This window comes from Spermophilus citellus (assembly GCF_964194105.1).
Source record: "Spermophilus citellus genome assembly, chromosome: 14".
NCBI classification, from domain to species: Eukaryota; Metazoa; Chordata; class Mammalia; order Rodentia; family Sciuridae; genus Spermophilus; species Spermophilus citellus.
The window spans coordinates 96,983,152-96,999,490 of NC_138194.1; the positions used below are offsets into that span (position 1 = coordinate 96,983,152).

Below are 16,339 nucleotides of genomic sequence, written 5' to 3' on the forward strand. Positions count from 1 at the left end.
GTCTGTGTCCTGGCTTGGGGGCTGCTTGGAGGGGAGACAGAGCCACCTGGTGTGAAGTCTATACCCTTCCCTGCCAGGCCCACACATGGACCTGCTCCCCGTGCCTGGGGGTGGGGGGTCCAAGTGCTCCCAATATTGGTGATGGTCCCCGGATTTTAGGAGTGAGGTGGGGCAGGAGCCTGATACTGCATGCAGGATCACAGACCTATCCGCGGCCACAGACACGCTCAGAAGTCAGCCTCTGCCTGCCACTGCAGAGACCTGAATCCACACTGAATGCCACCCTCTGCCATCACTTCCAACCACACTCCCCCTTCACCCCAAGAGCTCAGTAGGCTACTGTGGCCTCTAGCCTAGGAAGGTGAGGTGAAGCCCCTGCTCAGTCCAGTCCTGGCCTTGCTTGCTGATACCACGCCAACAGTGACATGCAGGACACCAAATGTCAGCACTTGTGCAATTTCAGAAAGGCAGGAGAAGGAGCCTTCTATCCAGTCTTTCCTTTCTTTATTCAGCCAAAACTGTGTGGTGGATCTCCTGCTGCGCAGACCTGAAGTCGGGGCACATGCATCACACATATGCATTGAACTTATGTGTACACAGTTCACACCTATCCACACACTCACATTTTATATGGAATACCTATTTTGCGGGACACAGTTTGGAGATAGTAGTAATGGACTCAAGTCACAGATATGGAAACTGAGACTGTGGGAGGTGAAGTCTCATCCTCAAAGTCAGAGAGGCAGAGGCTGATGATTGGAGTCAAGAAGAGACCCCACTGGCACCCAGACCTGGGCAGAGGCAGGAGGTTCAGCACGGTGAACTCTGGTGTGTCATTTCAGTCCATTAGGGGATTTCGGAAAATCGCCCTGGTCCTGGGGCTTGGGGCAGGAAGGGGAGGTACAGGAAAGTGCAGAGAGTGACTCTGCCTAAGGCCTCCAGGCCCCTTCTGCACCTCCGCACCGAGGAGCCAGGCGGCAGTTTCCACAGTAGCCAGCAGGGGGCAGTGCACCTTGCGTTTTGGAGCCCTGCGCGCTCTCCCGCAGCACCCTGGAAAGAAAACCAGGGGGCACCGCCCGCAGCTTCTAGGAACGTGCCAGGAGTGGAATGTGGCACGCAGTAGGGACTGAAGACATGTTCAGAAGCCGAAGGGCTAGACCAAATATATGAATTTGAATTTAGTAGCAGAAATGGGGAGAAGGAGAGAAGGTATCGGGCCCCTGTCAGCTCCCCCTATCGTAGCGGCCTTGTCACTGAACAGTGTATGCACCTACTGTGTGTCAGGTGCGGTGGCGGCGACTGGGCAATCTCGTTCCCTGCTCACGCCATTTTCCGGCTGGCAAGGCTCTCCCCATCTCTCCCCTTCCCCGCCCCCACTCAGCCGCAGAGCGGAGGTGGGCGCTCGCTGTCTCCCTGGGGAACCATCTCCGCACAGATCGTTGGGCGTGGGGATCCGTGAGGGCGATAAGCCGAGAAAGGCGAGAGGTCCCCGGAATCACACGTGAAAACCCCGCGAATGTCTGATGCGGCGACGCGGCAAGCTTGTCCCTGCCCTCAGGGTCAGGGCTGTCTCCCTCTGCGGGACTCGCCTGGCCCACGAGACGCAGTGGCCGGCCCTGCCCCCACACACTCTTGCGTTTCTGGGCCCGCACGTGCCCCCCTCACGGAGTGCCACCGCGCCGGGTGCGTGGTAGGCGCCGGCTAGGACCCTCGCATTGGAGAGAGGAGAGACTCAGCTCCAGCGTACAGAGCCCAGCTGGGAGACCTGGCCACAAGGCAAGGCGAAGGTTTATCTGTGCTAAACTGGGGCGCAGCCTCAATCCCCATCTCAAGTTCGGCGGCGCTTACTCCTGCAAGGTCACTCTCAAACACTCAAGCTGAAAGTTGCGCCACCGTCCCGATTCCGAACTAGCTGTACCCCCAGCAACTCGCCAAGCCCCAGAGTCATCCTTCTCCATCCCAGTGCACTCCTACAAGGGGCGGACCCTGCTTGCGCAGGTCACACACGCTAGAGACGCAGACAAGTTGCTAACTTTTGTCACATTATTTCTTAGCAGCTGAGACGCCTAACGGGGCTGGGGAGAACTCAAGAGTTTCGAATTGCCACCAACACCACCACTGCCACTGTGATCCCTCCGCCCACCAGAATCCCCCACCTCCCACCACGCCGCGTCCAGCTGACCGGTCCCTGGCGCCAACTTCTCCCCCGATCCGGGGCAGCCTAGGCTGGAGTCGTCCCGGGAGCTGATAGCCTCCACCTGAGTCTGCGCCTGCTCACAACGGATTGGGAGACTGGATCCGGATACTGTCCCATCGCCTCTGGGCCGGATCACTAGCGGCCTCTGCGCGCCCCCGCGGTATCCCAGCCGGAGACCCCGGCTTCACTCTAAAGCACAGGGTACCCGCTGCCCCTACGGGTCTCCTGACCCCTGACGCGGGTCGGGTAGATCCAACCGGTGCCGGGCGCAATGTCACTGGGGCCGCTACAGGACCGCTGCCCCAGACGGCTGTAGGCTTACTGCTGAGCTCCGGGCGGTTCCTCCAGTAAGCTCTGGAGACCCCAGAGCCCGAGCCTCCTCCCATACCTTCCTCTCCCACAGACCCAGGTGGTAGCTTCGGCCCGGGAAGGGGTCTCCCTACCGGTATCTTTCTTCCAGTACCTGGGGTCTTCATTCCCACCTCCACCGTCACACCCTGCTAGTCCCCTGCCTACCCCTTCTGTTCCTGGGTCCGGACTATCACCCCTGCACTAGGAGAACACACAGGAAACTGCCCGAACCCCAACTCGCGCGGACGCAGTCCCCCGCGCACCCCGGGCAGCATTCGGCTTCGCGCGCACACTCACCACGGCTGAAGACAGGCTAGAGTTTCCCGGCTTTGGGCATGGAGGGGTTCCGAAGAGTATGTAAGACGCGGGTGTCCCGAATACTCACCCCTGCCCAGCTCACAGAGCCTCTTCCTCCTTTCTCCCCTTCTTCTCCTCCTCTTCTTTCTCCTCCCTCCGGTCTAGGGCTCTTTGTCTTTGCAAAGTGTCGAAACTGTCTGGCATAGTGGGGCTCCTCCGGCGGAGGCTAGAGCCGGGAAGCGGGAGGCGGGGTGAGGATGGGAGCGGTCTCGGGAACACCTTCCCCGGGGTGTAACGGGAGCGGGAGGCGGGGCGACCACCGAGGGGCCGCCTCCCGTGGCCGGCCGGGGCCGCGAGCGGGGCGCGCCTGAGCCCGGCCACCGCCTCCTCGGCGCGCAGCCCTCCCCTTCCTCCGCCCTCCGCCCTGCGCCCGCCCTCCGCGCCCCGCGCTCCCTGGCACCCCTCCCGCCGGACTCGGCTCGGCTTTCCCCTCTCTGGGGCTTCCTGAGAGCCGAATATAGCTCGGCCGAGCCACGTGGACTGCCGCGGGCTGGGCTGAGGCCCGGCCGGGGAGACGCTGGAGGCGGCGGTAGCGGCGGCGGCGGCGGCGGCGCGGGGACCGTATCACCGCCCAAAGAGCGGCTGTGCTGGAAAGCTTCGCGACTCCCCGGGTCCGGTCACCGCCGAAAGCGGGAGAGGCTAGGGAAGAGCGCCGCGGCGGCCCAGGGGCCCTGGGGTCAGCCCCGGGGAGGAGGCGATGGGCGCACACCGAGCGGACTTGGCGGTGCCCAGAAGAGCCCGAGTCGGGTGCACGGTGGCGAGAGGGGCCGATTCCCCTGCTGGCGACCGGGCAGCCAGCCGACTGCCTGTAAAGGCGCGGGACTCGAGGTGGGATTTAGAGAGAAGGAAGAGGGAGGAGCGCGGTGAGGGCGTGGGGACTAGTGAGGCCGGAGCCCCGGCCGGCGCATCCCGGCTTCGGAGCCGCATAGCTGGTACCGAGATCTGGCCCCCGCCCTTCTCTCCTCTGGCCGCGGATTTTCCTCCCTGATGCAGAGGCTGCCGCTCGCGGTCCAGAGCCCCGGAAGGTTGGGTAGTGGGAGCCAGTGCAGGAGCCGGCACCGAGGCAGCCTGGGGCGTGTGCTTTGGGGTTTGGGGATTAGGTTGGAAGTTATGCCCTCCCTCTTATAGGGAAATGAGGCGACGGAGACTTATTTTGATGAATGGCAGAGAGCTGATCTTGGAGGCCTAATGCTGTACCCAAGATTTAAGAGGGATTTCCAAAAATCTGTTTTTTCTGCCTTATTTATTCCTCACTGGTTGGGACTCTCTCTTTTGCAACTTCTGGTGGAATGTTAAGAGGAAGAGGCAAAGCGTGCCTATGGGTCAGTTTGTTCTTCCAGCTCCCTTTCTCCAGGAGGAGGCCAGCCTTTTGTAGTGGAAGGTGAGGGAGAACTGCCTTGCCATTCCTTCATCCACCGAGGGCTGCCTTGTCGCATGGTTTCAGCCCATCTGCAAACCCTGCGCTGCGCTCCATGGATGGGTGATCTTGAGCTAGTTCCTGGGTCCCTCCGCATCCTGAGCTTTGTGCCTTGTTTTCCTTTTTTGTGAAAAGGGGCCTAATAACAGTGTCTGTCTGGTGGGGCTGTGGCGATGATGATTCACTCTCATATAGTTGATCCCTTGGAAGCGTACTTAGCACCTACTGAGCGCTCAGGTGGATTTGGCCTGGAGGCAGCAGCACCTTTCTGGCAGGTGGCCTGCCCTAGGTGACGAGGTGGAGGTGTGTGGAAGACTTCAGGGGCATGGGAGAGAAGAGAGATATTTAAAGAAGACTGAAGTAGAAGAGAAACTGATCAAAAGGAGAGGCGGAGAGAGAGAAAATTAGCCACTACCTAGGGAAGAGATGTCAGAAAGAGAAAAAGGCCAAAACAAAACAACTAAGCATTCAAAAAGTTCATGGATCTGCTGGCCGCCTTCAAGGACCCTGTGAGCCCCATGGGCCTGCCCTGCCTGACCAGGAGTTTGACAGAAAAGGTTTGGTGCTTCATGAACTTGGCCTGGCCCCATTGCTTTTGGTTTTGATGCTAGGGAGTGGGTAGGCACTTTGTCCTGTCTGGAAGTGTCTCCTGGGGTCAGACTTTGCCACAGTTGGCACTCCCCAGCATGCTTGTGTTGGAAGGAGAGGGGGAAGCAGAGAGTTCCAGTAACACCGGCTACCATCCTTTCCAGCTGAGTGACTTCAATCTGGACCACTCAGATTCTCAGCACTCAGAGGTGTGACTCAGAGCATCATCCTTGTGACTCTGCTGGTGGTCGGCTGCTCTGCTGTCCTCACAGGGAAAGCGGAGCCTGGCAGATCTGCATGGTTCTCTCTGCTGGCTGTGCGCCTCTTGATTTGACAGCTTGCTGTGCATAGGGAACACGCTGTGTTTTGCCCCCTGCTGACTGCAGTCCCTGTCTCTGCTGATCATGTGGTAGATACTCAGTAAAGAGTTACAGGATGAATTAATAAAAGAAGTGTTGTTTATTGTGAGGATCAAATAAAATAGTGCATGGGGAAGCACTTTGAAAAATGAGAAAATGCTGTACTGATATGAGACTATATTACTCTATTCTGGTAGAGTTTATAGACAGAAGTTCAGATTAGGCAAATAAGTACCTCAGGCTATTCATTCCGTTGCTCTACTTTGCAGCCTAGAACCAAAACTAACTCAGGTTTTGCCCTGGATTCTTGGTGGGTCCCTGGATATCTCCACAGTGATGTGGAAGTTTGTTATTAAAATGACACAGTGGTTAAACACGTGCACTGTCACCTTATCTGTATGAAAGGCTGCACACCAGCAGCCTCTGTGTCCACTCTGGTGGGTTAGCCCAGGCATGGCCTTTCTCTCCACCCACCCTGCTTCCTTTCTGTTAGAACACTTTTCTTCCCAGGTAGCAGGACTCTCCTGGTCTTTTTGTGTGTGTGTGAGTTGTAAAATTCCATGCAAGCAGCTCTTTTGATGCCCTGGACGATTTCCAGGAGCTAGGGAAACAGGGCTGTGTGCCAGAGGCCTGTGCATGCATTCCTCCTTGTCACCCCCAGTGGATCTCCCCACAGGCACTGCCAGAAAACAACTGGTAGGAGTCCCTGGGGGGAGCGCCTGCACAGTGGGTCTCCTGGGAGCCTTGACATTGATTTAGTGCTCACTGCTACCTCCCACTTGTTCAGAGCAGCAGCACAGCTCTCAGTAACAATGGTTAAAGAAATTGATTGCTTCCTTTCCCTACCCCCTTCCTTGGCATGTCAGAGTGGAAAGATCCTAATGGGTTCTGAGCCCATTGGGGTGATTGTGCAGAAAAGGAAAGGGCCACCTAGCTTGTGAGAGATGAGCTCAAGGTGCCAGGCACATGGAGTTCTGTGTTTTGAACCAGGCTGTACTTAGGTCCTGGGACTATACAGACCTCTATGTTTCCTTAGCAAAAAGAAGTTGATCCTATGCCCACAGAGGAAGCTGGGAGGAGAAACTGCCCGTCTACATGCCTGTGTGTGCGTGCACACGCATGTGTGTGTGTGTGTGTGTGTGTGTGTGTGTGCAGGCCCCTCCTCTCTTCTCCCTACCCCCAGGCTTCCTCTTTTGAATCCAGGATCTCCCCTACAATTTTCTGCATGTTGGTGGCCCCAGCTCATGGCAATTGTAGAAACAGTCTTAACTTCATATTCCCCTCTTGATCCACTTCACATTTTAGTTTTCCCAGGAGAGGAATCTGATTGACAGGCCTCATCCCCAGGGTCATGGGTCACCCACCCAACCTGACCTGAATAGGCTGCCCAGGCAGCATGTGTGCACCCCACTGGTGAAGTAAGGGAGCCCTGCAGAAGATGTAGCGCTGTGGGGAATGCAGGACACATGGCGCGTAAGCCCCCTCTAGCCTCTAGCACTAAGAATCCGGGGGGTAGGGGGGGGGCTTAGGGTTAGCAGAACTATTCAGCAGAACCCTAAACGACACTGTTCACACAGGTTAGACCCAAGTTCCCACTAAACCAGCTGATAAGTTTCAGTCATGATCACCGTTATCTCTTTGTCCGAAATGGGCTCAGGAATGAGACTGAATCCATATTTGGACCACCAAGATATGGAGACAAATATGCCTGAGTCTTTCAGGAAAAATGTTTAGAGTAAGTCCTGGTTAGGGGGTGGGGGGTGTAGCTTATGGTAGAGCACCTGCTTAGCATGATCAAGGTCCTGGGTTCAAACCTCAGCACCACCAGAAGATAACAAAACAAAACAACAACAACAAAAACAAATACTAAGCCCTAGAAAGCTCATTTCCAATTTGACATGAGCAATAAAATGTTTGTGACATAATTTCTCCGAGTGATGTCTTGTGTACCTGGAGGAAGTCAAGTTGAAGACAGGTTGCTGTGGTTTGGTGATTTAATCGTGTCCCCCAAGGATCCATATATTAAAGGTTTAGCCATGAGGTAGAAGTACTGAGAGGTACTGTGGACTTCAAGAGGTGGGGCTTTGTGCAAAGTCCTCAGGTCATTGGGGGTGTGTCCTTGAACTGGGTTCTGACCTGTGTGTGCTCTGGTTGGAGATGTGACTGCTCCTGTGTAGGCCCTGACATGATGCATTGCCATCTGCCACCTTCCCCAGACTAAGCCAGTGGAGCTGCCTGATTGTAGAGCTAAATGAACCTTTTCACTTTGTAAGCAGCCCATGTCGGGATTCTGTTGTAGTAGCACAAAGCTGACTGATACCAAAGTAGATCCAGAAACCTGGCCACACCACACCTGAACCTGCCTCCAGACTCCCTGTCATATAAGTCAATGAAAGACCTTGTTTTAAACCATTTTGGGTCGTGGTCCTGCTACCTGCCGCCACTCATTTATTTTCCTGAAGACACCCTTCTTTCCGTCAGGTCACTCCCAAGCTCAAAACCCTTAAAACTACAGTGGCTCCCCATTGACTAGCAAAGAGAATCTGACTTTCCTGAGGTCGGCAGTTCAGATCCTTCTTGAAGTGGCCCCAGTGTGTTTCTCACTTGTTTTCTTCTAATACTTTTTACAAACCCTGTATTAACAGGCCTGACTCAGCCCAAAAGCACTGGTTAAATTCCATGTTGTATATTCCTGAAAACATAGATCTCCATCTTGCTGGGGTGCTGAAGATTTCCTTATCAGCCATGATGGGGTCTCCCCAGCCCCCAGGGCACACAGAAGTCCCGAGGCCTAGTTCAGGGCCCAGCATGATGGAACCTGCTTCTTATTGTCCTCTCTACTCCTACAGGGATGCCTACTGCCTTGGGCGGCAGACGTATAAGGCCGTGGCTCCTGAGCGTCCTCACCATAGGGTCCAGCCTTACTAGCTGGAGGGGTCTCCTAAGCTGCCGTGACAACTTACCACAGACCTGGTAGCCAGAAGTGGAGGAAACTGGTCCCTCTGTAAGAGGCCAGAAGTTTGATATGGAGGTGTAGGCAGGGTGGGTTCCTTTGGGTTCTCAGAGAGAACCCGTCGCATGCTCTCTCGAGTTTCTGAGCTGATGGCAATCCTGGGCACTCCTTGGATGTGCTGCCCCTTGCTCCTTCAACTCTACATCAGGGACACCAGACCTCCCCCCGCTCTGCCTTCTTTCAGGTCCTGGCCTTGGGCAGTGGCTTCCTCTCTCGAGCACCAGCTGATGGCACCATCTGGAAGGAGTTGTCTCTCCTTTCTTCCTCCTGCTCTCAGGGGAGGCTCTTGCCCCTTTTCCTGTGCCAGTGGGTCCAGGTTTTCCTTTCAGATGACCCATGACGTTGGCTCTTCTTTCCGGCAGCAGTTCCTGAGGCCAGGGAATGACTTTGGCTTGGACTTGGCCTACCCAGGAGACCCATACAAATGGACGTTTGGGTGAAGTGTCCCGCCAGGCCCGTTAACCCAGGTTCCACTCTCATCGGCCAGAGGAACGCTCCCAGATACCCACCAGTGGACTTCACATGTGGACCTCCCGTTCCCTGGCAGGACCCTCACCACCCGAACCCTGTCTGATGCACTTCCCTCTTTTCAAGGCAGAGTGCAGGGGTGGCCCCTGTGTGGAGGCTTTGCCACTGTCCCCTGTCCACCCTGTCTCCTCTGCTCATGAACCCTTCAGTCTCCCAGTCGGGTATTACTGTGTATTTAGTAGCTGTTTGATTATTAAGTTCTATTTCCACTTGGATGGAAGGATCTTGGAGAAGAAGTACAATCCTTCCTTCATTCAACAAAAATATGGAGAGCACCACTTTGCCAGAGGTTGTCCTAAGTGTGGGAGTGTGGAGGTGACCATGACAGTGCCCGTCCTCAGAGAGCCCAGAGTGTGTCAGGGGATGGCCCCTCTGTCTCACTGGGCCGTGCTGTGATATGGTGGAGGGTACACTGAAGCCACTGTAAGGGCTCCTTCCAGGACCTGTGAATGGGAATGAGGCGTGTGAGCGGAATGTCTGCAGCACCCTAACTGCATGGCTCTGGAAGCCAGGGAGCAGGCAGGGCTCTGGGAACAGTTCTCCGTGGTGGCGCTGGCAGTGCCAGATGATCTTGGGCATCCAAGGCGCCAGGGTCTGACCTTAGGAATTGTCTTGGAGGGAAGCTGGAAGGAGGTAGCTGCAACTTGGGAGCATGAAGCAGAAGACAGGGCAGGTCAGGCAGTGAGACAGGCAAACTCTCATGCTTCTGTTCCCGGCATGGCAGACGGAGGCGAGGCTAGTGGTGCCGTCCCCAACAACCGTCTCCTGCCTCTTTCTTGCCATGGAATCATGTTGGCTTTCCTTTAAACACATGTTTTATCTAGAGAGAGCAGATTTTTAATGGCCACTCAAAGTGAGAGTGATTAGGGTGAGAGGCAGAAAGACCTTGACCCTGGAGGCATCTTCCGGCAGTGGGACCAACACCAGTGGCGTCTTTGGGGACTCTCCTGTTTTGTGGAAGGACTGTGCAGCAGTGTTTAACCTGTACATACCTAGTCCACGCAGGTTTTCTGTTACTGCAACCCAAGTACAACTGTGGCTCCGGGGGAATGGTGGAAGTCTCCTGGGAAGGAGGAGAGAGAGGGGTACTATTTTTATATGTCACATTTCAGTTTTTTATGGAACACTCATTTGCAACTCATTCTGATTACCAATCTTGCATAAAAACCTCCCCCAAATTAGAGGCAAAAGAAAAGACAGCTCTTCCTTATGACCATCTGCTCTATGGGTCAGGGATTTGGACAGAGCTCAGTAGCATGCTGATCTGTGTCGCATCATGTCTGGGTAGTCTTGAAGTCGAGGGCAACTCAGGGCTGAGGGATCTTCACTGTGTGAAGGCTGAGCACAGATACATTGACCAGAGCATCCTACGGCCTCTCCATGTGGCCTGGGTGTCTTGCAGCATGAAGGCTGGACTCTGAGAAGGAGTGGCCCAACTGAGCTGGTAGCAACCGCCTGCCTTTTATGACCTAACTCATCAGCTAGTCGTCCCTTGGTATCCACAGGAATTGATTCCAGGAAGCTCCTTTAGACACTAAAATCTGCCTGTGCTCAAATGACAGAGTATTGACGTAAAATGTATATATATCCTGTTTGTATTGTATCTAGCTTACTTATAATACCTAAGACAATGTAAACACTACTTGAATAGTTATTAGGCTGGATTGTTTAGGGAATGGATCATTCAGTGTGAACAGTATAGGTGCGATTGTTTTCTGAATACTTTTGATCTGTGTTTGGTTGAAACTGCAGACACAGCATCGGCAGGTGCTAAGGGCCAACCAGTAAGTAACCCTCTTACAGGAGGATTGACAATGTCTGTCGCTATGTTTTGGCCACAGGCCATTGGGTTTTCAGGACTTGGGAGGCAGACTAGATTCACAGCCAAAAGGTAGAGGAGGGAGGCTGGTGGATGGGATAGCCTGGGACAGTGTGGCAAATACCTGTCCTCAGTAAAGGCTTAGAGGATGAATCGTTCACTCAGGAAGGGGCTTCGACAGGTGACCTCCACCCCTGCCAAGAGCAGCCACTCTTTGGTCTGGTCTGAACAGAAGGATCTCCGTTGACTGAGCCCCCAGCTACCCCCTGGCATTGGACAAGGAACCCTCAGAGCTCCTGCTTCTCAGACTTTAATGTGCACAAGAACGACCTCAGGAGGTTTATTCTAGTACACACCCATGGGCTTCCTCCCAGGGACTCTTTCCAGTGGACCAGGCAGTGTAGGGGGACAGGAATCTGTCTTCGTAAAACTGGTTTCAGCTGTAATATGGCTTCAGGGGCTGGGCTACGGCGAGACATGTCAGTGTTGTTTGTATAATTAGTAAATCCAGTTAGAGTAGGATTTCAAACTAGGTTCTGTGGGGCCTGAGGGTGCCACACGGGACACCCTTCTGCATCAGTGGATTTAGTGGATAGTCATTGGGTGCTTTAGGCCAAGCCTGGGGCTGGACATCAGGTGGAAGACAGTATTCAAGGTGGACACTGTGTCTGCCTGCAGAGAGCCGGGAGGAGCTGCGGCATCAGGAGCTCAGGAAGGTCATTGTGAAAGGGAAAGCACAGGGTGCCATGACATGGAATAAGAAGGAAAGGGGGGTGCACCATGCCACTGTGCACCCCCCTCACTCCACATATGGGCGCACTCTTCCTGGGAACCAAGTCACTGATGTAGGTGATCCCTGAGGGTCTCTGCTCCAGAACCTTTCATCCTTTGACGTTCTGTGACTTTACCTGTGAATAAAGTCAAAAGAGGCCGAAGGCATTGCTGAATTTAAATTTGAGATTGCATGGTTAGTACCCTCATTCTTGAAAAGAAATTGTGAGGCTCTTTAGGGATCAAAAAACATCCTATGTCATGGTTTGGAGACACCTGAAAACAAGGACTTATCCTGGGGGATTGAGTGAGAGGTCAGGGGAGAAGACAGCAAGCCACCCGAAGCAGGAAGCCACAGGTGGGGGCTGGCCCTGGAGGGTGGGCCCGGCTGTGGCTCAGGTGCCTTGGGCTTGTGCATCTGAGTTGATGAGTTTTCATCTGCAAAATGGGCATCATGGTGCCCATACCTGGAAGTCGTTTTAAGGAAAACAATTATATGGAAAATAATTGCTAGCTCAGTGCCAGATACTTAGCAAGCACTCAATAAATGATGCCCATTACTAATTTAAGTATCTTTCCTATGCGTATTGGACTTGTCAATATATCTGCAAATGTTTTATAAATGAGAATGGAAAATTCCATAGTTTGGGAGGTGCCCAATGTCAGGGCCCTGCCCGTCTGTGCCTGCCTCCCCGGGTCGGGAGCCCGGGGGTGGTTTTCTCCAGTGTGTGCCACCAGGCTGGCCTCCGAGCATTGAGTTCGCCCCCTCCTCATTTTGTCTTGCTTTGTGCAAAGGAGAGAAAGTTATTTTTTCCAGTGGACACCAAGCACACATATCCAAATGTGGACTGTTAGGCTTCCATGTTGTCAAAGAATGAAGATGGTAGCCATGTATGTTGTTGAGAAAATAAAGAGGATCCTGAAATAATTTTTTCTCCCTCTCTCCCTCCCTCCCTCCCTCCTCTCCTTCCCCTCCTCCCTCTTCTCCTCTCCCCTCTCTCTCCCCTCTTCCTCTCCCTCTCTCCTCTGTCCCCTCTCCCCCCTCTCTCCCCTCTCTCCCCTCTCCCCCTCTCTCCCCCTCTCCCCCTCTCTCCCTCCCCCCTCTCCCCCTCTCCCCCTCTCCCCCTCTCTCCCTCTCCCCCTCTCCCCCTCTCCCCCTCTCCCCCTCTCCCCCTCTCTCCCTCTCTCTGGAGCTGGGGATGTGAACCCAGGGCTTCACACATGCTGAGCTGCACCCCCAGCCCTTCTTGTGTGATTCTGAGACAGGGCTGTGCCAAGTTGCCCGGCTGCCCTCAGACCTTGGCTCTGAGTGGATCTTGGGGCTGCGGGCATTTGCCTCTACTCCTGGCTCTTCTGATGGGCCAGCTCTCCTAACACTGCGCTGCAGCTCTTTTTCTGTTTTTCCTTGATTGTTAAATAACCCACAGTGCACAGGTAAGCAAGGGCCTCTGCAGCTCCCTGGTCAGAGGAGGGGCCTTGGTGTCCAGCCTCAGCTCTGGAGCCTCCAGAATGAAAGGGGACAATGGCAGGGGTCACTCTCCAGTGCTGCTTCTGCTGCTGGACAAAGTGGTGTGTGCAGAGCTCAGTGAGTTGCTGTTGCTGTGTCCATGGGAATTGACCACACACCCTAGTACTGACTGACAGCTGAACCTGACATGAAGTCCCATGGAGCTCTGGCCCCAGGTCAAGGCATCCACCTGTCTCAGTCACTTGGCATCACTGGGACCAGAAGATCCTTCAAGAGCAACATAAAGGAGGAAAATTTATCATGACTCCTGGTTTCAGAAGTCCAGTCTCTGGTCACCTGACACCATGGCTCTGGGCAGAGGTGAGGCAGGCATCATGGTGGAAGGGTGTGGCCCAGGAACGCAGCTCAGGACATGGCAGCCAGGAAGCAGAGAGAGGGATCAAGGCACCAGGGACAAAATGTGTCCCAACAGCATGCTCTCCAGCCACACCCCACCTGCCCGTGGCCACCACCCAAATAATCCATCAGTGGACTAATCCCCCAACAAGGTTATACTTCTCATAGTCCAATCCATCCACCTCTGGAAATCCTTGCATTGTCTCACACATGAGCTTTTGGGGGACTCATGATACCCAAACCATAATAACTTGGTATCTAACTCAGAATAATATAATATCTATCTCATATCCCACTGATTTTGAATGTCAATTAGGTAAAACCACTTAAGTCATTGGGGTGTCTTAGGAATGTGACCTTGAACCAGATCTGGGAGAAGGCTGGATCCATGGACCAGTGAAGGTTGGCTGTGAAGCCCTGTGTGTGGAGGGGCGGAAGGTTCAGGATTTACTCATGTCAATCAGGTGGTGGTGTCAGGAGCAATCCTTGGAAATAAAAATTCAAGACTGTGGCTTCTTCATGTAGAAATTAATTTCTCCTTCACATCCTCACAGCAAGGCTGGTGTGGCATTCTTCGGTGTTAGGGGGGGACCCATCTTCTTCTATCTGTGTTCCACACAGGGAGTAATAAGAACCGCCATCTATTCCCAAGTTCACCTCATAGTCTAAGTTGGTTTTTCCAGTTCCTGCCATCAAACCTTTATTCTAAGCATCCAGAAAGAGAGAAGAGTATATCCTTTACCTTCAAGGACATTTCCTACAGAATTCATATAGCACTTATGCTTACATCTCATTCCCTGGGCTTCTCTTAATTACCTAGATTTGAGGGATGCTGACAGATGCACTCCTTATCCTGGGGACACAGACGCCAAGGGGAATATTTATTTGGGACCCATAAGCTATTATACTGCAGGGTAAAGGGGGTTAGGCCCGTATGCTTAGACCAAAGCCAAGGCTGTGAAAACCAGTCCCATCTGTAAAATGGGGAGCTGTAGTTTCTGGTTGCCATAGTAACTGGAGAACAGACCCTGATCGGGAAGTGGTTCGTCCTTGCACCTGAGGCCCTGAGTGTGCACCCTAACTCTCGGAGGAGACGTTCTTGTGAGGTCAGACACAACTTGTTTATTCTGGCACTAACTCCCTGCCCACCGTGGGAAAGTCTAGCATCGAGGCTGGAGAGGAGGAGGTTGCAGGAGTGGTACTGTGGTGAGGCGTCCTGTCTGCCACTACGTGCTGGGTAATAAACGAGGTCTGTGATGTGCGGATGGCAGATTCGTCTTCAATGGCATTTAAAAATGTGACTAGGTAGTCACTTAGTTTAGATCGAAGTTTTTATGAAGACTCTTTAAAGAAAATATTACAAAGCATCCCCACTCGACTGTGGAAGAGAACCTGAGAGCCTTCTGGGTGGGCCTCCTGCTGCCCTGTGCCCTGAGTGCTTTCTCCTGTCATGTCAGGTCGCACATTGGCCTTAACCATCCATCACCAGGATTCCTTGTTTAAAGCTACTGAGGGTTATTGCAACATTAAGAGACCCCTGGAAAGTCATGGTCAAAACATAGTCTATGTTGAAATGGATTTGCAAGTTGAATTCAAAGACCTAAGAAAAACTGGATTTTTATTATTTTAATATTAATACATTTATAGTAATCAATTCCTACCTTTATCAATACACAAAAGCCGCCCTCACAGGGGATGTCTTTTGTAAATGCATGTTGACATATTCACTTTCATCTTTATTGATTCATATACAAAATAGGAGGGCTCTTTATTAGTAGAGTCAGTGTTTGTTTTTGCTCCAAATTAAATCCTTGTATGTGGACCTATGTTTTGAGAGGTGACCCTCCGAGTAGTCTGGGGTGCTTGGCAGTTGAGGTGTCCTGAGCTGGGTTCACTCGGACCACTTACTAGAGGAAACTGTGCTTTATTTATTCTATCTACATGTCTGACCTCGACTTCCCATTTCCTGAATTAAAGTAGTTGTAAGAATCCCTGATTCCAAGTCCAGGGTCTGTGTGTTCAAGTTAATCTCTGAAGCCTCCTAGCTGCGTGACCTCAGGTTCCTTACATGGAAGTTCTTAGAATGACAACAGGTCTACAGCAGGTGCTCAATGTATGTTAATTACTGTAGTTTATTATGGTTCTCTCATTATTATCATCTAGTTGCTGAGCTTTTCCTGCAATTGTATGAATTAAACCACATTTTTCCACTGGATTCTTTTTGTCCGCCTTTTGAATTAGGATTAGCTTCCGCTTCTTGTAAGTAAAGTTTTCTGGCAACAGCAAGCTCGGTGTGAAGAAAATGACATCATGGGGTGTGCAGAAGAGGCCTGGCCTTGCCCCCCAGGCCTCCCTCTGTCTGCTTCAGCAGCTTAAGATCACCCCATGGACCAGGGACCACCTAGACCCTGTCTCAAAACCCAGTAGCCTCCGTGACCTGCTGGGACCCTCTTGGTTGGTGCTCCCATGGCCTTCTGTAGCCAGCGCTGCCGTCCTGGGCCATAGGATCCTGTGCAGAATAGGGACTTCAAACAGGCACAACATCCCCGGTGGCTCTGTGACATTCACAGGATGCCTTGTCCACAGGGGGACCCAGAGTGTTTATAAATGTGTAGCACAGTCAGCAGAGGTCAGCCTGGGGGGGGGGGAGGGAGGAGAAGCAGTGGAGGAGGGGGGATTGAATGGATCATGCTGAGAGATGCACTCTATCAGGAAGGGCAAGAGGGGGAGGGGGTGGGGGGGAGGAAGGAAGGAGGGGGAAGGGAGGAAGAGGCAGGAGGAGGGGGAAGGGAGCAGGGGAGGGGGAAACAGCCCACCCAGATGTGCATCTGGCCTTGGATGTCTTCTAGGACACCTGTCAGCGGCAGGAGGAAGGTGCCAGCCCCTGCCCTGGCTCCCACAGACCTGCGTGCCCCGCCCTGCCAGCCCTCTGTCCCCAGTCCTGCCCCTCCCTCCCCACCTGGCCTTATGATCCTGCTCCTCCTATTTATTTTGAGCCCCTTTGAGCCAACCATTCCTTGGTGCCTTTCCTTCCCTGCGGGCCACCTTATCCCCCTGGTAGTGGCCACAGTCATG

The 16,339-nt window shown here is 53.4% G+C and overlaps 1 protein-coding gene across 4 annotated transcripts in view; it reads right to left on the bottom strand.

Annotated features, from left to right (window-relative positions):
* Positions 1-3,073, bottom strand: part of ST3GAL1 (ST3 beta-galactoside alpha-2,3-sialyltransferase 1) — a 71,059-nt gene extending 67,986 nt beyond the window's left edge. Inside the window, exon 1 of one of the 4 annotated variants that reach the window (XM_081266734.1) lies at positions 2,934-3,073. The gene's annotated coding sequence lies outside the window, so the exon portion shown is untranslated. Of the gene's footprint in view, positions 1-2,156; positions 2,710-2,845 lie in introns of those variants that run through there. The other 3 variants (XM_081266735.1, XM_081266738.1, XM_081266737.1) reach the window with 3 other exon arrangements.
* Between the last annotated feature and the right edge of the window lie 13,266 nt (positions 3,074-16,339).